The 14,000-nt window shown below is 48.0% G+C and overlaps 1 pseudogene; it reads right to left on the bottom strand.

The window, feature by feature from the left end:
- Positions 1-3,819: 3,819 nt before the first annotated feature.
- On the bottom strand, positions 3,820-11,855 carry LOC116810302 (speedy protein E12-like; annotated as a pseudogene).
- Positions 11,856-14,000: the final 2,145 nt, after the last annotated feature.

The following is a 14,000-nucleotide window of genomic DNA, read 5'->3' as shown; positions in this document are numbered from 1 at the left end:
AAATATGTCATATATGTTATATATAAATATGTCATATATGTTATATATAAATATGTCATATATGTTATATAAAAATATGTCATATATTTATATATGTTATATAAATATGTCATATATTTATATATAATATGTTATATATAAATATGTCATATATTTATATATAATATGTTATATATAAATATGTTATATATAAATATATATAAATATGTTATATATAAATAAGTCATGTATTTATATTTATAAAGCAATCTATATAATACATTAATACATTAAATATTTTATATACATTGTCTATATGTACATACAAAAAGGAATTTATATGTTTCTTTGCTGTTCTGACACTTCCCTGCTCTTCTTTTCGCAGTTGTTTCTGGCCTTTGTCTCCTGGAGACAGCCTCTAAATCCTTGGAATTTCCTGGCTGATAGGTGTGTCTGTTACTCATGGTGACCCCCTAGGGTCACACCTGAGTTTAAGCCAACAAGGTGACTTGTGATTGACTCTGGTCAGCCACACCGGAAAGACCGACCGTGTGATTTGAAGGTTGCAACTTTGAGCCACATGGTATCAGGCCAATGTCCAGAAAGGAACTAGAGGGCTGGAGATTGACTCCACTGCCTGGCCAATGATTGAGTCAACCAGGCCAATGTAATCAAACCCCTGGGCGTGGAGGCCCAGGTGTACTTCCCTGGTTGGTTATACACATCAATGTGCTGAGAGGATGATGCATCCTGAGGACACAGAAATGTCATCTTTGGGACCCTCTCAGAGTTTCCACTATGTGTCTCTGCTTTTGTCCGGTCTTAACTTTTGTCAGTGTTTTTCTTATATAAAACTGTAATGAAAGTATCATGCTTGGTCAAGAACAGTGGCTCACGCCAGTAATCCCAGCACTTGGGAGACCAAGGCGGGCAGATCACCTGAGGTCAAGAGTTCGAGACCAACCTGGCCAATCAACCCTGTCTCTACTAAAAATACAAAAATTAGCTGGGTGTGATGGCACACACCTGTAATCCCAGCTACTCGGGAGGCTGAGGCAAGAGAATTGCTTGAATCCAGGAGGCGGAGGTTGCAGTGAGCCGAGATCGTGCCACTGGACTCCAGCCTGGGCGACAGAGCAAGACTCCATCTCAAAAAAAAAGAAAAAGAAAGTGTCATGCTTTTCTGAGTTCTGTGAGTTGTTATAGTGAATTATCAAACCTGAGGGCACGGTGGGAATCTCCAAATTTGCAGCTAGTTGGTGAGAAGTACGTGTGGTCTGAGGACACCCACAGCTTGCAGCTGTGTCTGAAGCCAGGGCAGCCTAGTGGGGGCTTGTGGCCTTAACCTGTGGCATTTGACGTAACATCAGGGAGTTGATATCAGAATTGCGTCACACAGGCCAGGTGCGGTGGCTCATGCTTATAATCCCAGCAATTTGAACGGCAAGGTAAGAGGATCGCTTGAGCTCGAGTCTGAGGCCGCAGTGAGCTATGACTGCACCACTGCACCCCAGTCTGGGTGACAGTGCAAGACCCTGACTCCAGAAATAAAACAGAAAAATCACAAAGAATTGCATGGCAGAGTGCCTGTCGTTAACAGCTTTAACTGTTGCAAGAACTGCTTTTTTTTGTTTTTTTTTTTTGTAGGGGGAGACAGAGTCTCACTCTGTTGCCCAGGCTGGAGTGCAGTGGTGCAATCTCTGCTCACTGCAACCTCCACTTCCCAGGTTCAAGTGATTCTCCTGCCTCAACCTCCCAAATAGCTGGGATTACAGGTGTGCACCACCACGCCTGGCTAATTTTTGTATTTTTACTAGAGACAGCGTTTCACCATATTGGCCAGGCTGGTCTCGAACTCCTGCTGGGATCAGTGGAGTGAGCCACTGCGCCCCGCCACCTTTAGAGTTTTCTTACCACCTGGTTTTCCTCTCTCAATATCTTTCCCTCATTTCCTGCTTTAAAACTCTAGCTTGGGGTCTGGGTGCAGTAGCTCATGCCTGTAATCCTGGCACTTTGGAAGGCCGAGATGGGCGAATCACTTGAGGTCAGGAGTTGGAGACCAGCCTGGCCAACAAGGTGAAACCCCGTCTCTACTATTTTTACAAAAGTTAGTTGGATGTATGGTTGGGTGCCTGTAGGCTCAGCTACTTGGGAGGCTGAGGCAGGAGAATTCGCTTGAATCCAGAGGTGAAATTTGCAGTGAGCCAAGGTCGTGCCACTACACTCCAGCCTGGGAGACAGAGTCAGACTCTGTCTCCAAAACAAACAAACAAACAAACAAAACCTCCAGCTTGGGATCGGTCTTCTCTTTTATTATTTTTCTTTTTAAAAAAAATTTTAAAAAATAGATGTTGATGCTATGTTGCCCAGGCTGGCCTCAAACTCCTGGCCTCAAACTCCTGGCCTCAAGTGATCCTCCCGCTGTAACCTCCAAAAGTGCTGGGAATGTAGGTGTGAGCACTGCGCCCAGCCTTATGTTTTTTTCTACATAAAAAGTAGTGCAGGATTATCTTCTAGAGCTAATTAATATGTTCAAATAACTAAACCCCATTAAAGGAAAATGTCACATGATGGCAAATAATCAATCCAGACCAATATGATCACACTCGCTGTGAAGGTGAGAAAACTTCATCTTTATTACATTTCCCCAAGAGACGCCCTGCATTGTTCTCTTGAAAACACACAGCTCATGTCCTCCTTTAGAACACACATCCTCTTTAAAGTAACATACAAACATGCCAATACAAGGTAAAAAATTATATCCGAATTCTCATATTTCAAAAACATACAGTAAACATCAAATAAAAATTTATTTTTATAAGAATTTAGTGGAACTATCATGTAGCTATAAGTGTAATACATATATTAAATATCATAGATAAAATGAGTGCTCCCTTCAGCAACACATGTAATAATAGATACAAAGATTTAAAGATAAAAGATTTAGGATAAAAAGAATCCTCTCTTAAAAAGGAAAACAAAATTATATTTATGTGTATATAGCAGCTATAACACCCATCTCACAACTTTATAGGAACAGTGTCTATTCAAAAATACCAGTATTTTCCAGATATTTAAAATAAATGTAGTAATAATTCTATGCCCATCTTTTTCAAACTAAACCAATAAAATATATAGTATATATTAGACATGTTAGTATATATCTAAGACATGTTAAAAATCACAACTGAATTCTCACAATTCAGTCACAAATCTAAACAGCAAATGAAAATTTCTGATGAGAACTTAGGAGAACTACCAATAGCTATAAGTAGAAGAGATTGTTATGGAAGTATCATAGATAAAAAGTGTACTCGCTTCAGAGGCGCATATAATAACACAGAAAACAATTTAAAGATAATAAAAGATTTAGGATAAAAAGGATTCTGTCTTAAAATGAAAAGGAAATTATCTTTATGTATATATAACGGCTGTAACTCTCACCAAAAAATCTACAGGAACAGCATGTTTTCAAAAGTACAACAATTTCCAAACTATTTGAAATAAACCTACTAATTATTTGATGGCCAACATTTTCCAAACAAACCAATAAATGCATAGTGTGCGTGAAGCTGTCTGTTACAGTCTATGGCACTCATATTTCACAAAGAATTCTGTGCCAATCTGAGTGTCAGCACTGTGCCTTCAAATGCTCCTGGACTGTGGCAACCAAGTCCATAGGAAACAGGACCTCCAGGTTCTGCCCCAGGGAGGTTGGAATTCAGCAATATAAAAAGGGAGGTGGTGCCTCAGGAAAGGGTGGAACCAGAAACACCCCTGGTTTCTTACTGTTCTCTATGGATTCCTAGAAGTACCCCCCCACCCCGGCCCCAGCCCCGGTCCTAGGAGGACAATGTGATCATTCTATTCAGCTCCGTCTAGAACAGTCCAGGTTCTTCTAGATGATCTGCACAAATGGCTCCTCTCCTCCTTCCTGGTGTGTGCCATAGCACTGGAATAAAGTTCTTGCTGAAAATCCGCATCTCCCCTGGGCCCGGTGTTCTGGAAGTGAGAGAGATGATGTCACACTTCAAGGAGGCAGCTCTCTAGACAGGAAGGTTATTCATGTCCCATGTCAAGTCTAACTACAGTTCAGAACAATTGAGAAATCCAGTTTTATCTCCCGTCCTTCATTCCATAGCCTGCTTCTGAACCATCATGTTCAACTGTGAAACTCACACTTTGGTGACCCTAACTCCAAAACTCACTCAGTACACCCAAGGTCAGCCCCAGTGATCTGCTTCATAGCAAGGACTTTGGGTGGGTCTGCCCAGGGAGTAGGGCACCCTCAGAGAATGTGGCTTTGGACTTCATCACAGCTGGGGCTTTTTGTGTTACTTAAGATCTGAACTTGTAACCATGCTAGATCTGTTTCTAATGTGACAACATCACGAACCCCGAGTTCAGAAGCCTAATGCATAATTCTACCTCCTCATGATGAAGTCTCATGCTCTGTGCTCAACGTGATTAGCTGCACAAGATGTAAACCAAAGCTTCACTGAACCCTCCACCCAAATCGGTAACTCAAGTGTGTCAATCATAATGAACCTCCCCGAACTCAGTATTTATGATTATTTTTGAGTCAGGGTCTCACTCCGTCACCCGGGCTAGAGTGCAGTGGCAGGATCAGGGCTCCCTGCAGCCTCGACCTCCCAGGCTCCAGCAATCCTCCTGCCTCAGCCTCCTGAGTAGTTGGGAGTAGAGATGCCTTCCACATCGCCTGGCTAATTTTTGTATTTTTGTGGAAAGGGGATCTCGCCATGTTGCCCAGGCTTGAAGCCGGATCAAGCAATTAGGTTCCTCGGATTTCTGAAATAGACCCCAATATTCTGCCTTCACCCCGGAGGACGCAGATGTACCTCCCCTCAGGCCAATGACCTCAGGCCTCCACGGTCCCTGGAGCTCTAGGAAAGGCGGGCGCAATCTTGTGCCCACACCCAGTGCTCTGGGTCATAAGCCTGGATCTGGAAAAACAAACACCCTTTGAGAAGACGGGGACTCCCCAGGATACTCCTCTCTCCCTTCGTCCAGCCTCCAGCCCACCCAATTCCGCCCCACCTCCTCCACCTCCCCAAGCCCCATCCACCTCCTCCAACTCCTCCAGGGAAACCCAAGCCCTGCAGCGCACTGAACAGAAGAACCGAAACCGAAGCTTCTGGAACAAGGGATCTGAGAGCGGCTCTTCCTGGCTCTCCAGCACATGGAACAGAAGAACTGGAGCTGAAGCTTATGGAACAAGGGATCTGAGAGTGGTTCTTCCCTTGCAGGAAATAGAAGATGTTTTGTTTGGGGATCTCGTTGTCTTCCTCCATGTCATTGGCCAGGTGGCTGGGGACAGCTATCAGGTTACTGCTCAGGGGCACCACCAGGAGAGACCTCCGGCTGAGGAGGGCAGAGGACCGTCCTCAGCTCAGGACGGGCACCCGCCCTGCAGAGAGCCACGCCTTCCTTAGGAGGGCTCTGCTGGACAGAGACCTGCTGAAAGGCATCTCCCACTCCTTCAGGATGGAGACAAAAACCCAACTGGTAGCCGAGAGTGGTGGCTTACACGTGGAATCCCAACACATTGGGAGGCCGAAGCAGGAGGATCACTTGAGCCAGGAGTTTGAGATGGGCCTGGGGAACATAGCAAGACCCTCGTCTCTATTAAAAATATAAGAAATATGCCGGATGCGGTGGCTCATGCCTGTAACCCCAGCACTTTGGAAGGCTGAAGCAGATGGATCGCTTAATACCAGGAGTTCGAGACCACCCTGGTCAACCTGGAGAAACCCCATCTCTACTAAAAATACAAAAATCAGCCTGGTGTGGTGGCACACCTGTTAGTCCTAGCTACTCAAGAGGCTGAAGCATAAGAATTGTGTGAACCAGGCCCGGCGCGGTGGCTCACGCCTATAATCCCAGCACTTTGGGAGGCCAAGGCGGGTGGATAACGAGGTCAGGAGGTCGAGACCATCCTGGCTAACAAGGTGAAACCCTGTCTCTACTAAAAATACAAAAAATTAGACAGGCATGGTGGCGGGTGCCTGTAGTCCCAGCTACTCAGGAGGCTGAGGCAGGAGAATGGAGTGAACGTGGGGGATGGAGCTTGCAGTGAGCGGAGATCGCGCCACTGCACTCCAGCCTGGGTGACAGAGCGAGACTCCATCTCAAAAAAAAAAAAAAAAAAAAGGCCGGGCGTGGTCGTTCACGCCTGTAATCCCAGCACTTTGGGAGGCCAAGGCGGGCGGATCACGAGGTCAGGAGTTCAAGACTAGCCTGGCCAACATGGCGAAACTCCGTCTCTACTAAAAATACAAAAAATTAGCCAGGCGTGGTGGTGGGCGCCTGTAGTCCCAGCTACTTGGGAGGCTGAGGCAGGAGAATGGCGTGAACCTGGGAGGCGGAGCTTGCAGTGAGCCGAGATAACACCTCTGCACTCCGGCCTGGGTGAAAGAGCGAGACTCTGTCTTAAAAAAAAAAAAAAAATTTTGTGAACCCAGAAGGCGGAGGTTGCAGTGAGCCAAGATTGGGCCGCTCCATTCCAGCCTGAGAGGCACAGCAACACTCTGTCTCAATCAATCAATCAATCAATCAATCAATCAATCAATCAACTGTGCAGGTGTGGTGGCACAGCTCTGTAGTTGGAGCTAATCAAGAGGCTGAGGTGGGAGGATCGCCCGAGCCCAGGATATGGAGGCTGCAGTGAGCTATGATCTCACCACTGCACTCCAGCTTGGGGGACAGGGCAAGTCTGTCTTAAAAAAATAAAAGAAATTGAATACATTGATATTTTGCCAGGACCCTGCCTTCTACAGGCATCTAGTCTAATGGGATTGGGAGTAATCAAGGCAGGTGACCTAATCCCAATGTCACATTATAATAGGATGTAATTGGAGAGCTATAGGCATGTAGAAGTTGGAAGATGACGGAAGGCATCACAGAGGCTGTGGGGTGAACTGACTTTAAAGAATGGGTCCTTCCCTTCAGAACCACATGTGTGCGAGACACCCAAACAGAAAAACACAAACGCAAAGTTGAGTGGAGGGCATTTGGAAGGAGCTGTGAAGCCAAGCCAGGAAACACCAAGATGGCGAGCCAGTGTGGTTGTAGGGATTGTAGAGAGGGTGGGATTGGCACTGTGGACCCTGGCCTCGATTTAGAAAGACATCAGCTAAGGAAGTTGTTCAGGTAGGCAGTGAGGGCATTGTGCTTTGGAGAGATGCTGAGGCTGCACTAGGAATCCCCCTGGCTTGGGGAGAGACTCCAGGAGACGCCAGCAGGGAGCATTTGACAGTGGATTAGAGTGATGCCAGGGGGACCTGAACTGTGACCTCTGTCGTGGGAACCCAGAGGAAGTTGATGGCATTTGCGGTTGATGTGGGAAGGAGAGAGAGAGAAGAACCAGAAACATCTGCTTGCTGGGGGAAGTGTCGTGTCCGCTCCTCCACTCCTTTTCTTCTCGCCTTAGGAGCGGTTTATGGTTCCTTTTGTTTTACTCTTTTATTTGTACACTGGCATTGGAGTTTGTTTGTTTGTTTTTTGGCTTTTTTTTTTTTTTTTTGAGAAAAAGTCTTGCTCTGTCACCCAGGCTGGAGTGCAGTGGCTCAACCTTAGCTTACTGCAACCTCCGCCTCCTGGGTTCAAGGGGTTCTCTTGCCTCAGCCTCCCGAGTAGCTGGGATTACAGGTGCACACCACCATGCCCGGCTAATTTTTCTATTTTTAGTAGAGACGGGGTTTGGCCGTGTTGGCCAGCTGGTCTCGAACTCTTGACCTCAGGTGATCCGCCTGCCTCGGCCTCCCAAAGTGATGGGATTACAGGCATGAGCCACTGTGCCCAGCCTGAGTTTCGTTTTAGAAACAACAATCTAAGAACAAGATAGTATAATCCTGTCTTTTTTGTACACAGAGTAAAGAGGACAAATAAGAGAAAGGATAAATGAAAGGCTGGAATCCCACGTCCCCCGCTGTCCCAGGGTGTTGGATATTGAGGGATAGGAGGCAGCAAACCACTCACAGAGCCAGGAAGAAATGAATGCGTTGGTATTGCCAGGAGGGGAGGCCGGCCCGGCTAAAATACGCTATGACCATAGCCAGGAGGTACTGATGGAGAGAAAGGAACACAGAGAGGGAGAGGTCACATCTTGGAAGACGAAGATTGTGGAGAGGGGGATTGAGGGTCTGGGGAGGGGCTGCCTGTCAGAGAAGGGACCTCAGTGTTGGGGTGACTGTACTCATGTGGAAATTGCGGGGTGGAGGGGTGTTCGAAGGTCGGATGCAAATCTGAGAAGCCGGAGGAAGGGTTTTCGGTGATGCTCCCAGGATGGTGGGCTCCGATGGGATCTTTGGAGGGGGCGTGTCTAGGTCAACTGGTGTCAGGAGGGTCTTTTGTGTGCCAGGCAGAGAACTGTCCCAAAGAGCTGAGAATAGAGGGGCCATGAGTTTCAGGGCTGCAGCCAGACTCTGGCCCAGGGCTCAGATCCCACAGGACCCGTAGGAGAGGCAGGGGCCATTCATTCACTCTGCAAGAGACCAGCAGAGTCCTGAGGGAGATGCTGACAAATCATAAAAAGACCAAGAATAGCCGGGAGTGGTGATCCCAGTACTTTGAGAGGTGGAGACAGGAGGATCACGTGAGCCCAACAGTTCGAAGGCAACCTGGGCAACGTAGCAAGACTCTGTTTCTACAAAGATTTCAAAAATTAGTTGAGCATGGTGGCATGTGCCTAGCCCCAGCTCCTCAGGAGGCTGAGGAAAGAGAATTGCTTGAGCCCAGGAATTAGAGGCTGCAGTGAGCTATGATCATGCCACTGCACTCCATCCTGGGGAGCAGAGCTAGACTCTGTCTCAGAAAAAAAAAGAATGTGTGGGTGCCAAGACTCAAGATCATGGGAGCTGGTCGGGCACAGTGGCTGACATCTGTAATCTCAGCACTTTGGGAGGCCAAGGCGGGTGGATCACCTGAGGTCAGGTGTTCAGGACCAACCTGGCCAACATGGCAAAACCCCGTCTCTACTAAAAACACAAAAAATTAGCCAGGTGTGGTGGTTCACATCTGTAATCCTAGCTGCTTGGAGGCTGAGGCAGGAGAATCACATGAACCCGGGAGGTGTTGGCTGCAGTGAGTCAAGATCAAGACACTGCCCTCCAGCCGGGGCAACAGAGCAAGACTCTGTCTCACACACACAAAAAAAAGACTGAAGGAGCATCTGGTGGGAGGTGGTGGAGGGAGAACTGTGGGCTTGGAAGCTGTGCCCTCCCTCCGGCGGTGCATTGAAGCAGGAACACAGTTACATGGAGAACAATCTTACCTTGTCTGACACCCTCAGATCTTTGTCCCAGGCCAGGAATCTTTTAATGACAGGATCCTCTGTTATTAGGATATAACACGCAGATGTCAGCGTGAGAAACTTTCTGTGGGAGCAGCAGGGCAGCGAGAAGTATGCCTCCCGGGGGGAAGTCTCAGGATTGTGGCCATCGGTGAGGCGGATGGGAGAGGGGAGAATGACTTTCACTGGGCAAGGGAGCGAGGCTCCTGCTCTGAGAATCCCCTGAGAAGAGGCCGAAGGAGGCCCTGGGTGTGAGAATCTACAGGATGTAGAGCTGGGAATCAGCCAGGACCCCCTCCAGCAGACAGGGAGGGGCCACTGCCGAGTCATAAAGGAATTCCCATCATTTCCTCATGAGACAGTCACATCAGGGTGTGACCATGGCCTTGGTATCCCCCACTATGGATGGAGACACTTAGATTTAGAAAAGTCAGTAAGAGACATTAAGTTTCAGGGGGCACAGCTGAAACCACTTTCTTTATTGATTTTGTTTTTCTTTATTTTATTTTTATTTTTATTTATTAATTAATTTATTTTGAGACAGAGTTGCGCTGTGTGGGCCAGGCTGGAGCGCATTGGCGCGATCTCAGCTCACTGCAACCTCTGCCTCCCGGGTTTAAGCGATTCTCCTCTCAGTCCCCTGAGTAGCTGGGATTACAGGCATGAGCTACCGTGCCCAGCCTTGGTTTTTCTTTTGAGACAGGGTTTTGCTCTGTCACCCAGGCTGGAGTCTGGGTGCAGTCATAGCTCACTGCAGCCTCAAAGTCCTGAGTTCAAGCAATCCTCTTGCCTCAGCCTCCCAATATGCTGGTATCTCAGGCGTAAGCTCACCTGGCCCGAAACCAAGCTTTCTTATCCCAAGCGCTGACCTTTTTCAAGTCTAGCCTAATCCTCTATTGTCTCCTAAGTGTCCCTCATGAGTGATCACTTCTGAGTCCTCACACATGGAGAGCTCACCCACTGGGGGCATATTTTTCCCATTGGAAAGTAGTGGTTATTGGAAGTTTCCTCTTTTTTAGAAGAACAGGATTGGAGGTGCTCTCTGGGGTGTCCTCCTACCAGTCTGACTATTGAAGGCCTCATGGTGCTCAGGGAGCATGGGTGACACTCGCCATCACTTCAGCTTCATCTTGAGCCCACACAGCGTCTCCACCACCCAGGTCTCCTCGGGCTCAGGGGCAAGCTCCCTCTCTGGCTCCACCTCACATTCGTCCAACCACTCCCTCTTCCTTTGCCAGCAAAAGGACCTACATGGGGGGCTGGTATCTACCCCAGGGGCTGAGTAAAGAAACCAGGCCACCGTGTAATGCTTCTGCAGCTGATCACCTTAGACCCCGACCCCAAACCCCAAACCACTCTCCATCCTCCCCAGCCTCACAGACTGCTGGCTTCTCCAAGCCATCTTTCTGAATTTCTCCTCTGCTGAGCCCCATGTGCTGCTCCTTCACCTCCCCATTCTTCCATCTCTGTCCTCAGAACACTTCCTCATGTCCTTCCCTGGTCCCTGGCTCTCTGAGTCCTTTCCTTTTTTTTTTTTTTTTTTGAGATAGAATCTTGCCTTGTCTCCCAGGCTGGAGTGTAGTGGTGCAATCTCAGCTCACTGCAACATCCATCTCCCGGATTCCACTTATTCTCCTGCCTCAGCCTCTCAGGTAGCTGGGATTACAGGTGCCTGCCATAATGCCCAACTCAGTTTTGTACGTTTAGTAGAGATGGGGTTTCACCATGTTGGCCAGGCTGATCTCAAACTCCTGGCCTCAAGTGATCTGCCTGCCTTGGCCTCCCGAAGTGCTGGGATTACACATGTGAGCCACTGCACCCGGCCTGAATTTCTCCATTCTTCCCACACACCCGCCTCAGGTTCTCCTTCCTGACCTCTGACCCTTTTTTTTTTTTTCGAGACAGCGTCTCACTCTGTCACCCAGACTGGAGTGCAGTAGCGCAATCTTGGCTCACTGCAACCTCTTCCTCCCAGTCTCAAGCGATTCTCCTGTCTCAGCCTCCCGAGTAGCTGGGATTACATGCATGCACCACTAACGCCCAGATAATTTTTGTACTTTTAGTAGAGATGAGGTTTGACCATGTTGGCCAGGTTGGTCTTGAACTCCTGACCTCAGGTGATCTACCCACCTCACCCTCCCAAAGTGTTGGGGTTACAGGCGTGAGCCACTGCGCCCGGCCCCCTTCCTTCATCTTAGTCAATCCTATCCTATCTCTTCTTCCTCCAGTCCCCTCACCTGATGGTCCCGTCACTTCATCATCCACCACCTCCTGGAGGGGGTACCCTGACGTGCTTGGCTGGGGCTGTGCTCCTTATCCTGGGGGTGTGGTTGATGGCTGGTCATGATCTTTCCCAAAATCTGTCCTATTCCACGGAACCTAGTGTCTGTTCTGTCCAAGGCCGCCTTCTGGACTCTGTTAGGACCCAGAAGAGCGTGTTATCAATTCTCGAGGGTGGAAGAAGTCAGGAGTGGAGAACAGCTCTGAGAAGGTTGTCCACCTGAGCTCCCAGGCACCCATGAAGTCCAGTCCTTCCAATCAGGAAGGTTGGAATCTCTGATGTCATTGGTCATTCCAACCTGGCAACCAGTTTGAAGAAAAACACATGTAACTGCCAGGCTTATCTCTTGTCCTGGAGACCCTGGGTTAACGGTATCTCCTGCCACTCTCCCAACCTCAGACCACTGTCCAAAAGTATCTTCAGGGTCTCTGCATCCCTCTGTTCCCTGTCCCAGCAAAGGCCATGTCCTCTCCACTCAAAGCCTGAAGCATGGTGGGGTCTCCTCTTCTCTGTACATGCCCATTTCAGAGTCCAGTCTGGTGGGAGAGGGAACAGGGTGGGAAAGAAAACTAGGGTAAGCAGAAACGATGAAACCTTGCAAGAGTGAGATGATCATGTACAAGAGTGAGATTATCACATACAAGAGTGAGATTATCGTGTACAAGAGATCCCAGGAACATTGACTTGATGGAAAAGTCACATCAGAGCACTCAATTTGGCAGAGCTTTTCTGCCGAACGTTTACTGACATTCACTGTCGGAGATTCCATACTGGGGGTACACGCGTCCTCTTCCCTAAGGCATCTTTGAGTCCAAGAGACATTTTGAGGCCTGAAAGTCATAGGCAACTGCCCCTGAGCTCACACATATTTCCAATGGTGTCCCCAGTTTCAGGGAGTCCATGGATTACCTAAACCAGCCCCTCCAGTTCGGCCAAGAAACTCTAGTCTGTATATCAAGTTTTGTATCATATGTAGTGCTCTGAACTCAGAAATTTCCCTTCCATTTATGGATTCTATGAATGAAATATCGCATGTACAAAAAGACTAAGTCAAAAAATCTCAGCTGTGCACAGTGGCTCATGCTTGTGATCCCAGCACTTTGGGTGGCCAAGGGAGGAAGATTGCCTGAGGCCAGCAGTTCAAGACCAGTATAGGCAACATAGCAAGAGCCCATTCTAAAAAAACCAAACCAAACCAAATTAGCCAGGTGTGGTGGCTGGCACCTGTGTTCCAACTACTTGGGAGACTCATGTGACAGAAAGGTTGCTTGAGCCCAGGAGTTAGAAGCTGCAGTGAGCTATGATCTTGCCACTGTACTTCATTCTGGGCAACACAGCAAGACGTTGTGTCAAAAAAATTTTTTTTGATACAAAATAAAAGAGTTGCATGACATTCAGAGATCATCCAAAAAACCTATGGGTTCCTGGCTGGGCTCAGTGGCTCACACCTGTAATCCCAGCATTTTGGGAGGCCAAAGGGGGTGGATCACTTGAGGTCAGGAGTTTGAGACCAGCCTGGCCAAAATGGTGAAACCCCACCTCTACAAAAAATACAAGAAATTAGCCAGGCGTGGTGGTAGGTGCTTGTAATCCCAGCTACTCAGGAGGGAGGGTTGGAGAATCACTTGAACTCGGGGTGCGGAGGTTGCAGCGAGCCAAGATTGTACCATTGCACTCCAGCCTGGGCAACAAGAGCAAAACTCCATCTCAAAGAAAAATAACCTGTGAGTGAGTTCCCACACGGCTTCCTAGTGGGCTGCGGCTCTCCTAGGAGTCTCTTGCTCATAGGAAAGGCACAGACTGAGTGAAGACGCAGATCCCATTGCTGTGGAAGTCCCATTGTTAGGAAACTCTGCTTTTCTGGAGTTCAAATTTGCATTCATGATGCTTTAAATCGTCAGAGCTGGGTGGGTCCTCCTGCAATAAAACAGTTTGCTATCTCTCTCCTAGTTAACAGGCTTTCAAATATTGGAAGATCAATGTTCTGACCCCGTTAAAATTTCTCTTTTGTGGAATGAAAAGCTCTGATTTAACTCATCTTCAAGCCTGGTTGCATATTCCCCTCTCTTCTGGCCACCTTGTCTAGACACACTACACTGAGGCCGTGCCCATCTTAAATGATGTTGATACCTTGTCAAAAAATTGGCAAACCAGGCACGGTGGCACATGCCTATAATCCTACCACTTTAAGAAGCCAAAGCAGACAGATCACCAGAGGTCAGAAGTTTGAGACCAGCCTGGCCAACATGTTGAAATCCGTCTCTACTAAAAATACAGAAAAAATTAGCTGGGTGTGGGGGTGCACATCTGTAATCCCAGCTACTTGGGAGGCTGAGGCAGGAGAATCACTTGAACCTGGAAGGCAGAGGTTGCAGTGAGCCGAGATTGTGCCACTGCACTCCAGCCTGGGCAACAGAGCGAGACACCATC

This window comes from Hylobates moloch, unplaced genomic scaffold (assembly GCF_009828535.3).
Source record: "Hylobates moloch isolate HMO894 unplaced genomic scaffold, HMol_V3 SCAFFOLD_1, whole genome shotgun sequence".
Classification (NCBI taxonomy): domain Eukaryota; kingdom Metazoa; phylum Chordata; class Mammalia; order Primates; family Hylobatidae; genus Hylobates; species Hylobates moloch.
This window is presented reverse-complemented; position numbering and strand designations above follow the sequence as displayed.